Genomic DNA, 19,507 nt, shown 5'->3' on the forward strand with positions numbered 1-19,507 from the left:
AATTTAAATTTGATCGACCTTCAGTCAATTTTATTAGGCAGATAATTGAGTTATTGTAAGGTAGATCTTTCATTTTTTTAAATTTCAATTTCATTTCACTTTGTTTTATTTTTCACCAGTTTATTTTCAATTTTTGGCATTTTGCACTTTGTTCAATAAATCAGTTTATTTATTTAAATTTTAATTCAGTGTTTGGGTACCGTCATTTATAGTTTAGTTTACCCCATCTTTTCATTTCCTCATTCCCCGATCGACGTGTGGCCCATCAACCGGTGGGATATTTTTGGACGCACCACGACTGAGGAAGAAGTGTCTACATGCAGCGGTGAGTATTTTAAAATGTCATTATTTACAGGAGCAGCCGGCGCACATATGATGAAAGAAGATCACCGCATTTGGTGCCTTTGCAAGGGCACAATATGTACTATCACAACTCCCATGATGCAATGAAATGGAATGCCCGAATAACGAAGTAATCGGGACCCCGCTGGCACAATGTCGATTGTTGCACTGCAATCAAGTTAAACATTTAATATTTAAATATAAATTGTTAATTTTTGTCATTATTGAGAGGACTGTTAATTTATTAGAATTTAATTCTTTTAGCCGAAATATGGACTATATTGACTTTCATTGCTAAGAATGAAGTGATAAAGTCCAAAATATATACTAAGGCCCAGGAGACTTGGAGTCTGGCGTTTAGCGCCACTGGCGAGAAAAAGTTGAATAACGCTCCTCGAAAATGGTCTGTTATTGGGTGATACCACATTTAAGGAAGCTATCGCCGTGTGGGGTGGCTTGCTCTCAGTCGCTTTTGTGATATTATTGGGAGCGCTACTGTGTTGGCTTGTTAGTTGTTGCTGCTTTATATGCTAATGTGTTTGTTTCCTGATATTATTCATTCATTCATTCATTCACTCATTCATTCATTCATTCATTCATTCATTCATATTCTGACTGATTTTCTTTCCTCGATTAAGTATCGCTTTCCTATTGTGCATATTATACCGTATTTTATTCCTAAAGCGTACCGGTACCGTTAACAATTGGCGTTAAATAATAAAACTATCAATGCTGGTAGTGCTCTATTCTGTATAAAACATGTGCATTTTGTTGAGGTTCTAATCAAAAGCTGATGATTTTGTTAGAGATTAAGAAATCTCATATTTATCGGCAATGATGTGTTCTGTTTTATCTACTTGATTTTTTTAAAACTGGCTTTACGTCGCACCGACACAGATGGGTCTTATTGCGACGATGGGGTAGGAAAGGCCTAGGAGTGGGAAGGAAGCGGCCGTGGCCTTAATTAAGCTACAGCCCCAGCATTTGCCTGGTGTGAAAATGGGAAACCACGGAAAACGACCTTCAGTGCTGCCGGCAGTGGGGTTCAAACCCACTATCTCCCGGATGCAAGCATACAGTTGCGCGGCCCTAAACGCACGGCTAACTCGCCCGGTACTTGAATTATTAGCATGAGCTTAGGAAAGGGTCAAAGTTTATTGAACTGCACTAGGTCAATATGTTTTATTTTCCGGCTCCATGGCTAAATGATTAGCACGCTGGCCTTTGGTCACAGGGGTCCCGGGTTCGATTCCTGGCAGGGTCAGAAATTTTAACCATAATTGGTTAATTCCCCTGGCACGGGGACTGAGTGTATGTGCTGTCTTCATTATCATTTCATCCTCATCCCGACGCGCAGGTTGCCTACGGTTGTCAATTCAAAATACCTGCACCAGGCCTCTCCGGAGGCCACACGCCATTATTATTATTATTGTTATTATTATTATTATTATTATTATTATTATTAACATGTTTTATTAAACACTCAGCCTGTATTAGATGATAATATTCACGTGTGGCTATTTCTAGCAGGGTGCAGCCCTTGTAAGGCAGACCCTCCGATGAGGGTGGGCGGCATCTGCCATGTATAGGTAACTGCATGTTATTGTGGTGAAGGATAGTGTTATGTGTGGTGCGTGAGCTGCAGGGATGTTGGGGACAGCACAAATAACCAGCACCGAGCAACTGGAATTAACCAATGAAGGTTAAAATCCCCGACCCAGCCGGGAATAGAACCCGGGACCCTCTGATCAGAAGGTCAGCACGCTGACCATTCACCCAACGAGTCGGACAAAGTAAACTCGTGTCCCTATCCCGAGGTGGTGCAGCTCTTTTCAGGCACACCCCCGTTGGAGGTGAGCTATTAGAGGATGATACTTCGTGGTTACTGCTTTCGCCGCTCAAATGTCAGATTCCAACTCTCCTGGGCCCAACTATAGAAAGTACTAGCAAATGTACCCGTGCTTCGCTACGGTATTCTACATTGTATACGGATTTCTCCGTAAATACTGTAAAGGCAGTGAATAGGATTATATTAAATTCCATGCCTGTTAGCGCTACTATCCTAGAAACAAAACAGGGAGGACGGAATACGTTGTTTCCGATGTAAGGTAGGCATTGGGGAAGTTTGTATGATAACGGCAGGCCGCATTTTTTACTGCCAATCACAATCGAGTTCGGGAGTTTCTAGTATAACGGCAGGCTCATCTGGCAACTGCCATTCACAACAGATATGGAGAGTTTTCATTATAAAGACAGGCCCTTTTTTCGTAATGCAAGTCGCAGTGGAGTTTGAAAGATTTGATTATAACTTAACCCAGAAATGCAGCGCTATGTAACGTATCAACAATCGAGACACGACACTAAGTCATACGACCAAAGTTGTTGATCTCTCTAAATAGAACTGCGATTATGTTGTCTATTTTGTAATACGACATACCGTTGCCACCAATTATCCCGAAACAAAGGTCTGCACCGTCGTTAAAATTGCATCCATATTTCGATATTTTCCGGGGCCAAAAGTTATACTTTTGCATAGCTTGGAATAATTCCTCAAAGAAGGGAGTGTGCAGGTTTCGGGATTAGCACTCGAATGCCTACGGAGTAATTATGGAAGAAAGTAATACAGTTAAGAAAGTTGAAATTAATAGCAAATAGGATTATAACTGAGGACAGCCGGATAGGACAGATATGTAAATACCAAGTAGATGTATTGGAAAATCAAATGCCCCGCAATAAATTATGATGGTATGAGTTACGGATGTAAGAAAACGGTAACAGAGGAGAAATTTAGGCGCAAGGATTCTTGGGTAAACAGATAAGAATATTACTAATGGTGTTATTGCTTCAGCTATTCGAGGACGGTTATCACCTCGAACGTTATTCCGTCAATATCCCGCAGAATGGCCGATGCACGTCTCTCTTGTTTTCTACCCAACGAACAACCACGAATTTACAGGAATGAGGATGAAAATGACAATACGTTACTTCCCTGCTGGCAAGCGGTCAGAGACGTTGCCATGATAACCTGTAGGTTCGTAGTCAGTCTGTCGGTCACTCAATACAGAGCATGATACCCGCAGAAAATAGTAATTTTCTCCTTCATTTGAAGAGTAAGCTAAATTATGAACATAACAAAAGTTGTTTATAATGGAGAGGCGTTTCACATACAGTACACTGAGTTTACAGAAAATCAATAGTATCAGAGAAAATGGAGGAAAACCGTTCTGGTTTTCTTATAAATGCCCCGTCTATTCAAAGATTTTAAAATCATATACATATCGAAACCTTCCCAAGGATGAGTGTACACTCAATATGACGTTTGGTCGAGATATATTCAGCCGTTTCGCCGTGATGGTGGAACAAACAGATAAACTGACATGAAAAATTTAAAACCACCGATTTGACCTTGAATTTACCCAACACGGACAAACATCTGAAAAATTGACAAAACAAACGAAATTACAGACAGCGGACCCCTACAATTTTTTATTAGGACCTTTCCCATCAATCCCTATAGCCCATGGGACCATGTGACGGCGAAATTACCCCGACTGGGTTATGGTCCCATGGGACCACACGCCACCACAGAGATCGATAGTCAAGGGACCTTTTTTGTCTAGAGACAAATGTCATCTCATCTGGATTCCCAAATATAATCTAAATTGATCACCTAACAATTGCTCTTACGACAGTGCGAGGATCCACCGCACCTCCTCCGTTCCGAGATATGAACACCGGCCTCCGAGGGCCGTAGTGCGTCCGCGGCTAATAGTAATTAACTTATAATATAACGTACATGCCTAAGTGAACGGAGGGAAACTAGGATGCATTTTCTCAGCAAATGATAAGCATGAAACTTTTAAAGGAATTTAATGACTCTTGTTAAAATAACACATAATTAAATGCATAAAGAACGCTGGATAATAGAAATATATTTAACCCTGGCACATCATTTCGATTAAATAAAGTCTTGGAGATCTGTCTCCCTTTGTAAATCTTGAAGGTAATTGATTACATTTTGAGCAAGTATTAATCTTAAATGTCATAGCGTTGGTTTTAGATTTGATCAACCCTTATAGTTATTACTTGTCGTTTAGTACACGATTCCCAATCCATGAACACTAATTTAAATGACACATCGTTTAACACACTATTAAATATTTTGCAAATGCGAAGGTATTCCTCATGATTTTTCATTTCTATTCGAAAAAAACACAACATTTAAATTAAATGGAATCCGCTTTAGAGTTGTCAACTACTGTAATTATAATCTCAGTCTATCAAATTGCACACGAACTGTGAGGAAAATAAATTATATAACGCTATCCGTATAATTATGACACAACAATCCCATTAGCAGATGTCGGGTTTGGGAGTGAACCCCCATCTCCTCGAATACGAAGAGCTACAGCAATACAACAGCAAGGCCAGAACCCTCTTCGCACAAATCAACAATAACAAAAGAAACTCACGAAATTATATTAAAAATACACACAATATTTACACATTAAAACACACTCAAATCCTTAAAAATCCCTGAAAGAAAAGACATATAACACAAATCACTGGCTGTATTCTAGGAGAAAACAAGTTTGTGTGTGACAGGAGATCGGTCATGTGCCCTGGGACTCGAACTGGTGACCTCAATTGCACCATCAACATGGGACCCTGTAAATCCCTATCTGAGTTTTCGTTAGGATAACTCCTAAATATGACATCATTTATTCAAATCTTCATTGTAGCAAATTAGGAAACAATTATCAGTGCCTCTTCTAATATGAGCTGTGTTTAAGTGATCACCCGGTATTCATCTCTGACATGGAGAGCTTCGTTCAACACGGCTATCCCTATAAAAGGAAATACGTTCGTTGCCACTCCCTCAAAAGCCATAAATCTTCGGGTGGATTATCGCCTCTAGTCAGGCGGAGAACCTCGTCTTAAACAAAATCTCACAACAAGGAAGCATATTCTCAAGAAACATTTTGCAGCTATTATTCTATTCGACTCCACCATTGTATCATTTCCAGTGCTCAATTTAAGTAGTGCGTTCTCTGCACACTTCAATCATATTATCACATCACGCCGTCTCATCTCATCACATCTCTTACTCACAAAGGGCTCGGGTTACGGCTCATTGCATAGATGATTTCCCTACGGTTTTCCTCACACTCGAAAAACACTACCCAAAATTCAAGATATTTAAACGTAAGGAAAAGTGACTTTAATAAATAAAATCAATCAAACTCAACGAGTTAAAAGAACGGGACCCTATCTAAATGGAGGTGGAGGGTACTTCGAATCCAGGCACAGCGCATTTTCACACACAGATGTACAGCCATCACTATTTATGCAAACTAAACTACAACTTAATTTAACTTTACAGACAGAGTGCATTGCCATTCCCGCAATTTGATACATTACAAGTAATTGTGAGGACCCTGTCATTATGCTCTCATAAAATACTGTATAAGTGAATTTTTGAACCTGAAGAAAATTTACTTCGTTGTTTTACCAACAACATAAAAATTTTCCGTCTATCTAAAGCACTCTCAAAGCTCATTGAAAATTTAACCTCGTGCACATGCACTAATATAAATGAAGTTAAGGTGCCTGACATTATAGCTGCTTCTCTAGTCTCCATTTCCCAACTAAGCTAACCTGATTTAAATAACATCCTATTGCTCACCTCAAGCTATTCCCTATTAGAAATCTAAATTCAACATATCCTTATAATTCTATTCTAGCATTATCTATATATTAACAGAAAGGAAAATACCCCGCATTCACAAATATTTCAAATTAATGTACTTAACGTCATGGCAGGTTGTCCATCGTTCGAGCCTCGAGAGGCTTCTGGGCATTGTCTACTCCATGATAATGTTGGTGCAGATCGTTGGTTCACATCGTCTTGCGTCCATTCTGGGTGTCTTCATGATCCTTGGTTCGTAAGCACTGGAAACAGACTAAACAACACCACGTTCTCTGTTAATCGGTCTTCTTTCGTCACAGTTAATTGCTCGTCACTCCTAACAATTTTAAAAACGGCAATATCCATTTCAAAGATTACGAATTGTTCCTTCACGGTAAGTCATTTATACTTTCACTAGCACAGTTTCTACATTACCCGTTTATTAAACATCAATCCACTGAATTCTACAGATAATTCCACCTCTTGGTTTTTACGTGCAAAGTTACTTAACGGCAGACTATGGTATGTTTACTGCTACAGTTTATGCGACACAAAAATTATGGTGGATTCATACGTTCGAGTCTCCGTCGCAGTTTCTGTATTTCTGCAGACAAAAAATTATCTCGACGTTTGATACTAACAAAGTTTATACACTTCTAGTTTAGAGTAATATAATTTTAGTAATCAGGAGATAGTGGGTTCGAGCCCCACTGTCGGCAGCCCTGAAGATTGTTTTCCGTGGTTTCCCATTTTCACACCAGGCAAATGCTGGGGCTGTATATTAATTAAGGCCACGGCCGCTTCCTTCCCATTCCTAGGCCTTTCCTATCCCATCGTCGCCATAAGACATATCTGTGTCGGTGCGACGTAAAGCAAATAGCAAAAAAGAAAATAAATGGGACTTATCCCCTCTCAATTCACGTGTCTTTCCACACTATCTCAACCAGCTTGTTCGCGATCACCACTACGATCTTTGTCTTTAATACACGGCACTGTCTGGATGACTGTTTCTCACTCCCGAACCACGGCGCGTTCTCGCGTCCCGATCTCGCGACATGAGTCGACGACACAGTCTCATGATATTTTCAGTACGTCGCGATCGTCCCGTGAATCGAACTTTCACCACCGTCTACAATGTTTCCACGCGAATCTATGCACTTTACCTTACCACCGATTTACCGATATCTTGCGCATTACACGTCCGGACAAAGGCTAAGCCAGGATACTCGCCGGCCATTTGTCTGCCTTCAAAACTTCGCATCAAGTGTCCTTCTCCCCTCACAGGCAGGCTCTTTTATAATTTCGCCCTGATTCGGACATCAGTTAAGGAGTCGTCCCCACTCCAGTTTTTATTTCTCACGTTCTACAAATCCTACAGTACAGGCGATGTGACTGATTTTGTGGCCCGTCGATCAATATCATGTGCTGTGATGCGGAAACCAAATCGATCAGTAGATTAATTATTATCCGCGATCAAACGTCAGGCCCGCCCCTGGGATTCCCCATTGGGCGTTTGGGTTCTCTGCTAGCGTGGACACGCTACTGCCAATTTCATCATCCTTGGCGGCGTAATTTCTCTCACAACGCTGTATTCTATATTTTTGTCGAAGATCTAATATTCACGATTTTGACATGGCACCTTTTCTTTATATAATTCAGGCGTAGTTCTACGAATAAATAATCTAAAATCACACTCTCATGTTGGCATTACTGTGATCCGACATTTGTTTTTGGGGCAGAATTATCCACATATATCTTCTTTCCTTGTCCTTCCTAGGCTTTGGGGGTTTTTCAAGCCATGAAACTCTTGACTTTAGTGCCACCCAGTTGGATGTGTTGCGCAATACGATACAACATCTCTACCATACAGAAAAAGATGCTCACAAACATGTCTTCTTCCCTTACATTAATTTCCAAATAAATATCCACATTACTGATACGATTACATTATATAGATAAACATACCGGTACCTTTATTTCGAGAGTTACTGCTTTGAAACTGCACCACATATCTACAAACGGACTTCACCATCAGACACCTCTTTCAGTGTTCTACGTGGTAGGTCCAATGACATCTTCTCATATCTCCTATATTTATAGTTTATATTGAGGTAGTGTCTTTGAATGGGGTGAAATTTGGTACAGTTTTCATATACTTCTATATTTTTATACTCATGTGACAGCTAGAATCATAAAATTTGGATATCATATTGCCACTGGTCATGTCAATGGGTGTGCCGAATGTCATGATACTATCTCTCCTATAAGTGTGCCAAACGATACCACATAGTGTAAAAAGTGCAAAATTAACTTGAAATCGAAAAATACAGCTATTTAACGTATAAGGAATAGAAATACGACAAAACGTCATAGGACCAAAGTTGTAGATCACTCCAAATTGAAAAGCGATTGTGCTTTCTCTTTTGCGATACGACTTACCGTTTAGCCATCAATTATCCCGAAGCGAAAGTCTACACCGTCGTTAAAATTGCATCCATATTTCAATATTTTCTCAAAGTAAAGAGTGTCCAGGTTTCTGGATTAGCACTCGCATACATACTGAGTAATTGAGGAAGAAAATGATATAGTTAAGAAAGTTGAAATTAATGAAAAATAGGATTATAACTGAGGACAGCCGGATGGGACAAGTATGTAAATATCTAGAGGATGTATTGGAAATCAAATGCCCCTCAATAAATTATGCTCGTATGAGTTATGGATATAAGAAAGCGGTAACAGAGGAGAAATGTAGGCGCAGGGATTCTTGGGTAAAGAGATAAGAAGATGACTAATTGTGTTATTCGAGGACGGTTATAACCTCCAACGATATTCCCCCAATATCCCGCAGAATGGTCGATTGTCGTCTCTCTTGCTTTCAACCCCAGGAACAACCACGAATTTACAGGAATTATGACAAAAATGGCAATACGTTACTTCTATGCTGGCAAGCATTCGGAGACGTTGCCATGGTTACCTGTAGGTTCGTTGCCGGTCTGTCGGTCGCTCAATGCAGAGCATGATGCATGCAGAAAATAGTCATTTTCTCCGTCACTTGAAGAGTAAGTTAAATTATGAACATAACAAAAGTTGTTTATAATGAAGAGACGCTTCTCATATAGTCCACGGAGTTTACATGTAATCAATAGTATAAGAGAAAACGGAGAAAAACCGTTCTGGTCGAGATCTATCCAGTCGTTTCGCCGTGGTGTTGGAACAGACAAACAAACACAAAAAATAAAAACCACCGATTCGGTCTTGAGTTGACCTAAAACGGTTAAATATCTGAAAAATTGACAAAACAAACGAAATTACAGACAGCGGGCCCACTACAAGTTTATTTTTATAGATGAAAAATAAACACAGCATTTTTAACTCCACACAACATGATCCGTAAAAAAATGAAATGGCGTATGGCTTTTAGTACCGGGAATGTCTTAGGACTTGTTCGGCTCGCCAGGTGTAGGTCTTTTGATTTGACGCCCGTAGGCGAACTACGCGTCGGGATGTGGATAAAATGGTGATGAAGACAACACATACACCCAGCCCCGTATCAGAGAAATTAACCAATGATGGTTAAAATTCCAGACGCTGTCGGAAATCGAACCCGGGACCCCTGCTACCAAAGGCAAGCACGATTAATTCAGCTGGCACGGATGCCAGGTATATTTGTCGTCATCTTCATTTCATCCTCATCGCGACACGCAGGTTGCCTAAGGGAGTCAAATGAAAAGACCTGCATCTGGCGAGCCGAACTTGTCCTGGGACACTCCCACCATTTTTTTTCCATACAGTCTTATTGCACTACTTCAGTTCATTTCCTTACTAGCTCTTTTAACTTAATTCCACTAGTCTGTAGCATGATTCATTGTCAATGATTAAACTGTGGCAAGTACCGGAGATTAATTTTAATTAATATTCCAGTCTAACGCAGTGGTGACAGAAACCACATTCCTGCTCCTGGAGACCAATGAAAAACGTATTAGTTATTGTAATTAAGAATGTGCCGACAGTCCTCTTGGGCAGAAAGTATGTAAGTGAAGTAAAATATGGAAAGAAAAAACATATACCTCTTGTAACGGTTCAGATCACGTTACAAGGTGATATCTGTATTATTTCATCTGTATTATTATTATTATTATTATTATTATTATTATTATTATTATTATTATTATTTCATCTGTGATATTATTATTATTATTATTATTATTATTATTCAATTCAATTTTGCAATGTTATTCGCTTGCGTGATTGTATTTCATTCATTATATATATGTGTGTGTGAATATTAGCATTTAAACCATGTAATGTAAGACTTGCTACATAATATCATATATGGATATGCTTTGTAATAAGTTTTGGCATTGCAACGCACGTGTCATCGCCGAGTCATCGCTCCGTCATTGTGTGCATTTAGCGATGAGCTCATTTTTTTGGTGAAACCTACGGTGCCCCACGCAATTTCAACATAGTGTGTAACATTTGGAGATCGCGTAGGTGTGTCAACTAAAGGCTATATAAGCTTGACCAGTGTCTTATAGCGTCAGTCAAATGGATAGTGAACAGTAAGTGAGTCAATTGGAAGGAGAGACCTCAGCCGATCAGTTAGTTGAGTTAGAGGAAGAGACTTGCCAAGAAGTCATATGGATGGAGACACTTTCCAAGAAGTGTTGTACTGAGATGAAAGTAGTCAGTCATCTGGATGGAGAAGCAGCAGTCACATGGATACTTAGTCGTCAGTGAAACAAAAAGGATACGTCACCAAATTAGGCTTGATACACCTACAGTAAAAACCAACTCAAAGGAATACGTCGTAATTACACTCAAAGTGTTGAGGGTACAGTCAAGTGAACCAGTGAGGGATACATATCTTGTATAAATTTTTAGATGTCCGGTCAAGAGAAATTCAAATTTAATGCCGAGTTTCTTTCAGTTGTAATGTCATAATTTTATATTCTCATCTGATTTATCGCAGCGGGTCTTGCTATTTTTCTATACAATTTAAGAATATATTTTGTTCTGTCAAATTAATTTATCGTTTTATTTCACGAATAGAATTACATAACCTCAAATTTAATGGGGAAACAAAACGAGAATCTCCTTTTCCCAGAACTTATATGGTATGTTATCAAAAGTAAGCTTATTACCCCACACCCTTTTAGTTTTAAAAACTCTTATTCTCCATTCAGTTCGGCGTTTTTGTGTGTAGCAGTATCGCTATGCTGCTGGACATTAAAACACTTTAACTTCGCATAGTTTGCAGAAGAGGACTTTTTCCTCGGTAGAGAACTTTCTTCCCCGAATCATTTAACGCATTTTTTAAATTTTAACACTTCCACCACACTTTTGTTAGGTATCCCAGAGTCACCTCTATCACTGTTAATGTAACTATGAAGTCTTAAAAATTGCCCCTGTTGAGATTTTTAACAAAGATGAGGGGAGGCACTATCTGAAGTGGTCACGAACCACAAGTGCTTAGACAGATAAAAACTGAGCCCTTGTGGTATTTTTTTGTCTCTTAATAAGGTTGACACTCCAGTGGACGTAAATACCCGCACTGAAAGTCTTACTCTAAAGGAAGTTGTTCCAAATCTAGTGATGTAAACTCTGATGAGATGCAATAGGCGTCAACTATTCAGCTTTGAGGCCCGAGCTTCAATTTTTCACATTTTCACAAGCAACATCGCACAACACATTCAAAGTACATTTCTCCGTGCAAATATTAACAAAACCCGCAAACAACTAAAATGACGGAAGTATGGGCAAAGAATAAAAAGAGGTGAAATATGCATTTTTTGCTAGTGTTTTATCGTCGCATTAACACATTGAAGGTTTTCGGCGCCGCAAGGAGGTGAAAATGCGAGGACTGGGAAGGAAGTGGCCGTAGCGTTCATTAAGATACATCCCCAGTATTTGTCTAGTGTGAAAATGGGAATCCACGGAAAATTATCTTCAGGGCTGTCGACGGTGGGATTCGAACCCACCATCTCCTGAATGCAAGTTCACAGCTTCGCGACGCTAACCACACGGCCAGCTCGCTCGGTTAAACTATGTATTTATATGCCATATAAAATAAGGTTAAATTATGCTCATAAATGTCCAATTCGTGCTAAATTCGAACAAATAGTGAAAACAGAAGGCGGGAGAAAAGTATATCTAAATTGCTCCTCTACACGGAAAATCGTAGTACCTCGGATATGTTTTTGGGCTGAAAAGGTGCGATTGTAGCCGCAACGGCGATTGCAGCCGCTACGGTGACAGCAGTTTCCACCTCCACGCATGCGCAGTTTGAGTTTGGTCTGCGAATCGTGGCGATTGCGGCTTGAGCCGCCACACTGGTGCAGAGAGCAGTGCTGGCGGCCGCAGTCCCTGCGACAGTTGATATACGTATGTGGGGAAACAAAACGAGAATTACTGATTCTGGGTACGATGTCGAAGCAACGAAAAGTCGAGGGAATGTTCAGTCACTCGCATGATATAGCTCTTTGTCACTTAGTATCCGAGCATAAATGTATATACGACTTAAAAAAAACTTGTTCATGTCTGTAACGACCATAGGTTTACTGATTGTTATGTCTTACTGTAAAAACATTTATTCAGCTGAGCTAAGCACTGTTAAAATAAGATTAAGTGAGTGCAAGTTTCTCAGCTGGACTGGTGGGCTTCTTGAACCGATTGCACGGGGTTTTCAAAATTTGGTAAATAACAACCTCTCTGTATATTAACCAGTCTCAAATTCGCTAGTCTGTCCTTGAGCTCATTAAGAACATTCCGTGAACCCGACAGGCAGAGGACAATGGACGGGAGGGAAAGTTTGTAAACAGTTGCTAACTGGCCTTCTAGGAAAGGTATCCCGATGGCCAAGGTTTTAAACGGGCCACTTCTTTTCCCGCAGATTTGACCAACTGATAGGAAATTATTTTACTGTAGGAAAACAGTTAGTATTAAAGCATAGAATTAATTTGTAGAAGAGTATTACGCGTGTGAGAAGTTGAGTGAAAGCCTGTGTTATCAGTGTATAAGTAATATGTGCCAATTTGGATATACTGTACACCAATCTTCATCATGACGACGCTCATATTTTTACAATGGCTTAAAACCCTAGGACGTGCCGACAGGAGAGCATGGGATAGACGGACAACGCAGCTTGGATGATGTGAGTGCTAGATGATTGAAATGTTCTTTTAATTAATCTGTAAATACTTAACTATATCCGTGACCACGCTCTCATCCGATAGATCTAATTATGCTAAATTTTAATCTTATTTTTTTAGGGAGCACTAGCGGCATTTAGGGGGTGGGGTGCGGGGGGCAGACCCCCACTTTGTAGAGAAAACATGACATTTGTATTTCATTTTAGCTGACTGAAACAAGATATTTTATGAATTATTAAAACAGGCTATTTGTACAAGCCCTGTTGTCCTATTAGCGAATTATTTTCCAAATTTTCTTTAATTATTAACAAAATGATTAGCGAAAATACGCATAAAATATCGTTCGTCGTGGTCAACCTATTTGTATAGCGCCACAGCAAGTAGTCGACACTTTGCATCTTCTATGAGGAAGGGTAGCAGGGGATATTTTTATATTTATGACCATACAATACACTGAAGTACGATTCACACGCTTGCCGCGCGCATTCGTCAGTCTGGCAGTCTTCTTAGTGTCTGTTAGTTGCTTTTAGTTTCCTTGAATGTACTTAAATACTAAATGATTTTTAATTGTATAATCACGGCTTTTTCAGTTTTGATATTTATATACCCCCCACCGCTGTGCCACAAACTCGGGTACGGTACTTTGTTGTCTGCAAAATGTTTTGCCCCCCTACTTTTAATTTCCACTTGCCGCTACTGTTAGGAAGGACAGCTAAAGTCGCCTTAAATATAAATCTTATGTCAAGTACCGTAAATTACGGGTAATTCGTGAGTTAATGTTTAGGGCCCGGCATTAAGTCATTATCTGCTTAACGTTTATCTTATTCTTCTTCTGCTTTTTCACGCCTGTGGGGTCGTGGGAGCGAACTGTATCGCACATGTGAATTTGGCCCTGTTTGCAGCCGCACGCCCTTTCTGAAGCCAACCTTATTTGGAGGGATGTAATCACTATTGCGTGTTTATGTTGTGGTTGGTAGTGTGGTGTTTTGTCTGAGTATGAAGAGGAGAGTTTTGGGACAAAGAGAAACAGTTACCGAGCCGGAGAGGAATTAATCGTGCGTGATTAAAATCACCGATCTGGCCGCGAATCGAACCCGAGACCCTCTGAACCGAAGACCTCAATGCTGACCATTCAGTCTGCTTAACGTGTATAATTTCATTATATTCAGGTTTTTGGATATCTACTATGTCACTTAATAACGTAAATTATATCCACCGTGTCCCTAATTTCTAAGTCATATGAGAATAATAGTACCGGGTAATAATAATAATAATAATAATAATAATAATAATAATAATAATAATAATAATAATAATAATAATAATAATAATAATAATGTTTTGTTGAAAACGAACATTTTGTAGCGATCGGTCACGACGAAAAAGTAACTGTCATGATATTTTGATGAAGTGATTAACAATAAATATTTATGAAATTTTGAGAAGTGAGATAATAGGAATAATATGTTGCGATTTGAATGAGTTATTTAGCCAACTCTAAATTATGATATTTACGAAGTTTTCAACATAACGTCAGGATTTGAGAATATTGAAGTCCATAAGGCTCTGTAATTGATAGCCATACAGTAATAAAATAATTGGGAACTCCTAAGAAATAAATGGTAAATGTTTTGTGTTTACGTAAGAGTGAGTTAATTGATGCAGTGCTGACAGGATGGGATGAAGTGAGGTGAGGTTTGAAATAAATCAGAAATATCGTGCAATAAATAAACTTTATCCCACAATGAAAAAGTAATAAAACCCTGCAAGAGGAGGAAAATATTACGCTGAGGTGGCAGTGAAAATATTCTGGATTAATAAGTGGCGTTTTACACTCCGTCATGAGATCAAATTTGTACGAGTAAGGATGGAGAGAATATAAATAATGCTCCGAGTAAATAATAAGAGAGTAATAGAAGTTAGAATGTGCGTTGAAGATAAAGATGAAATAAATAGGGATAACACGCTTTGTGATAAAGAAAGTCAACAACCTTACCTATGTTCACTGGATCGGTCGAAACTGGCTAAGAAAATCGCCAGGTGCTGAATCCGGGCCTCTTAGACTTATAAACCGAATGAAAGAGGCACGTCCCAAAATTATTACAAAATCACGCAAATCTAGGGTAATTAAATGAAACACATTTATTAATATAAGCAAGGAAGAAATCACTCCATGACTGGCATAAAAGAACAAATAAATAAGGAAATGAGAAGTGAGTTACTCACGTGCATGATGTTCAGCAACGGTCCATTCAAAGGGAGTGTTACACAATCTCACATGTCTTTAGTAGACTACTAGAAAGCACGGTAGAGGAATCTGTATTACAATATAATATTTCTCTCACCGCACATTGAGCACAGCACTTAAAATCAGATTCCAAAGCATTTACTTCTCGAAATAGGAAAAATGATCATCCCGAGGTACATCATCAGAATCTATACTTTCACCTTTCTAACATAACAATCCCCACGGAGATTAAATCCCCAAAAAATCAAAGATGCTAGCGAAATCAAGACCGGCCACACAGAAGTCATTGCATAAAATGCGGTATCTGAAGAATATGAAAACAAGACAAGCAGGTTACGATGTGTGGCTCTGAACAACCATGGAACACAAGAGAGTAAAGAAAAGGGTTGCCATAGTAACAAGAAATAAATAAATACGCGGCAGAAAGGCGTAAAAAGGAGGTTAACATCCAAAACAAACAGATAAATCGACTAGTAAGGCCAGAAATGAAAGTAAGTCAAACTGGGAACAATGATAATCAAATAATAGCTAGGTACTGAAAAGTGGCATAGGCCCGGTAATCACACCACACTCACGCACACACATAGAAACGAGCATATGAAATAGTAAGTACTTTAGTACAGTGGCACGATGCACGACGGAAAGAATCGTGCAGCATAAAATGCTTCTGTCAACGGATCATGAGTTCGATCTGAAAGCAGAGATCAAAAACCTGGATTGCCGCAAAAGGTGCATGACACACCCAGTTCAAACACACAACGTAAACAACTTACTCGCTGCACAAGTATTCCTATCGTGCAGAAAGACTAACATGAATCATACAGTGTCAGCGGCAAAACACAATGTAGAGAGCTCGAGCCAAGACATCGAAGATGAAGAAAAATAAAGGTCTCCAACCAAACACAACAAGCAAACCCATCAAGTTCGTGAACAATCGGGCCGATGCCACCTTTCGCTCTTAGCCGAAATGAGCACAAATAACCAGACATGTAAAGGAATGAAGGTAACAGAAAATAAGTCTGCAACAAGATAATAAAAGAAATAACACACAAAACGAGAGACTTCCTAATAAACAGGCTTACTACCTATGGCAAACCGGAAATGATCGGAACAAACATTTCAAACCGTTAATGATAGGAACGAACATCACCTCCAGAGGAAGTAGTCATAGTTCCGACTCCAAACACTAAGAGTCGTATAGGATAAGGTTTTAAAACCTTTTTTAATACCTTCGGTTATAGACGAAAGCCACATCACAAAAATCCGTCTCAATCTTATTATTCTTTCTCAACGCCAGGCTCTCAAAGATCATACAACATGCAGATCAGATAAGATAGCAAGGAATGCTTTAGCGATCCTCATAGCATGAGCTGCCATCAGTCTAAATAGGGATAAATTACACATCGGGCACGGCATTAATGATGGGAAGCATCCATGACAGCCACACAGAAGTCATTGCATAAAATGCGGTATCTGAAGAATATGAAAACAAGACAAGCAGGTTACGATGTGTGGCTCTGAAGACAGATGCCTGCTGTAATTGCTCGGACACAGCTTATGAAGTCCGTCATATTCACAGCATCCAGGCGCACTGGGAATACGGGTTGCTAGATAGAGTGATATTTTGTTGATTCCAGATTTTGTTCTCTGATATGAAGCTGAGTTAAATCGATACCCAATTAGTTTGTACTTTAGAATTACACCTATGAATAATAAATGATAAATACCTGACACGGTAACATTTTTCTACGGAGGTTAAATAATAATACTTATGTCTATGATTTTGCTTGACCTTTTATTCGCAATTTTATCTAGGAAGAATACTTATCGGATATTTTACAATGATCTTACAACCTGATGTATTTTTGTGAAGTAGGTTACATGCCTATTTATTTCGATCTGAATATTTTGATGATAAATTTAGGTGACATTTCAAACTAGTTTAAATTGTTACGGTGACCATGGTATGATATAATTGGACTTGGCTACACACCGTCCACGGTGAGAAATTACCATAGCCACTGTGACGAGTGAAATCATTAGAACATTTCGTAATATTCAGTCATTTGAATGACAGGTTCGGTCAGCATCTTTAAAAAGCAGTCAAATTGGTACGAGATAGTGTTGCTCTGTGTAAATAGTATAGTTAGATATGATAGGGTGTCTTCTCTTTCAGGAGTGCATTTAGATGGCGGAATTAGAGTAACAGGTGCTTTCTGGTGTCGTTTAATTTGTTTTATGGTGAAGGTGGGAGGATAAACCCACACTGTAATGTAAATATAAGGTCAGTAACTTTAGGAGAAGAAGGCAACTTGGTTACTCTTTTAAAAACAACATTTCGCTCCAAGGAAATTGCAACTGAATAATTAAACCACTGAACAGACCTCTGTAAAATGTTAATAGACTTTAAGGCATTTCCTTGGTAATAGGGGTAAAATATCTGCGAATCATGCAGACCTGATCGGGTTAAAATTGAGTTCGTAAACTGTTAAAATGTAAATGTTAGACAGGTCTGTTCAGCTGATCTAAAGGAATAATTAAAAGTAATTGACCTACAGAATCCATGTCTACAATACAGTGATCATAAGTGCTCATACGTGCTTACAACTTGCTCATATGCAAGTCATACAGGCAATAGTGAGCTCGTATTCAGTTTATATCCAACTCAGGTCATTATGTAATGTAATAAGTTGATGTAATTTTGTTTGAGTATCCAGTGTAACTTTTTAATATTTATTTTGATAACTTTCAATTTAATTAAAGATAACATTAACACTGCTCAGAGTTACCTTATGTGACGAGTACTTTATTTGACATTTTAAAATGAAATATAACTAAGGTTACGTCAATTCTTTAATGAATATTGCACACCATTGGTGTCATCAATCAGTTTTAAATTAGTTAATCACTTTAATTGATGTGATCTTGTAAGAGTATTTAGTTGTAGAGCACGTAAACTTTTGGGAATTTAATTTTTCACTTTTATAATAAATTAGTTAAAAATTTGGTCTGGCCCACTCTCATTTAGTAGCGATAGTGCTCGCATATTTAATCCCCTTATGTGCGAACTTAAGGAGAAGGATCCCGAACTGATCGCGTCCCAAGCAGAGGAGAGTCTCCGAGCGGTAATTATATTTTATTACAGAGCACCGTGGCGGAACCCTAGACCAGATTACCGCCGCTTCAACGTTTCCAAGGGTACAATATATGCAAAATATTCAAAAACTCATCATATTTTGACTGAGTTAACATATATTTTTCTCATGATCATGCTATTTTAAAACGAGAAAAATTGACATTTGAAAGAAAGAATGAATTGCGCTATTAACTTCTTAACAAAGAATGGTGGAAGAAAATAGTTTCAAAGTGAAGATGAGTGAGGAAACGAACACTCTTATTCTTTACTAGTTAAGTATATGCCTGACTATGGTGATACTGATCAACATACGTTTGCTCACATAGCATGATGTGATAAGACCCTCTTCGATCTCTTGTTTACCGTATAGAGTTTCTAAGAGGCAAGTGAGTAATTTCTTACACCTAGGCAGTCGGTGATGTCTGCGACGAAGGTCCAGACCCATAGCACTTCTCAGCCCAAACTCCAGGTTCAGTAGCGCTTCTTTCAGGACAGGAAATGATATCTCCTGAAGCCATCTATAGCACTTAAGGACGGTTCTTCTCCCTATCCATTGGCCCCTTGCCGATATTCGGCCTATATGTCGTGAAGTGGCTCGCCAATTCTCCGAGCCACTTGTCAGCAATCAGGCTCTCGTCGCTCCTCTCGGTGACCACAGCGAGAAGATGGTAATGACGGCGCCGGAATGCCCCTAGTTTTTCCTCTGAATAAGGACTGGCCCCTGTCTCTTGCCGGTCATCCTTCCTCAGATGCCCATGCTCACCACATTATCTGCAGATGATTTCCCTGAAGCCTCGGAGCGCGCGCTATATCTTCTTCTTCAGTTGGATGCAGTAGACAGCTGCCAGCTGGAAGTCACCGTGGGGTCCCTCGAGCGCTCCCGCGATCTCATAGTTCAAGACGCCCCGCCCGCCCGCCCGACCGGCCGCTGTATAGCACCT

This window comes from Anabrus simplex, chromosome 3 (assembly GCF_040414725.1).
Source record: "Anabrus simplex isolate iqAnaSimp1 chromosome 3, ASM4041472v1, whole genome shotgun sequence".
In the NCBI taxonomy this organism is placed as follows: Eukaryota; Metazoa; Arthropoda; class Insecta; order Orthoptera; family Tettigoniidae; genus Anabrus; species Anabrus simplex.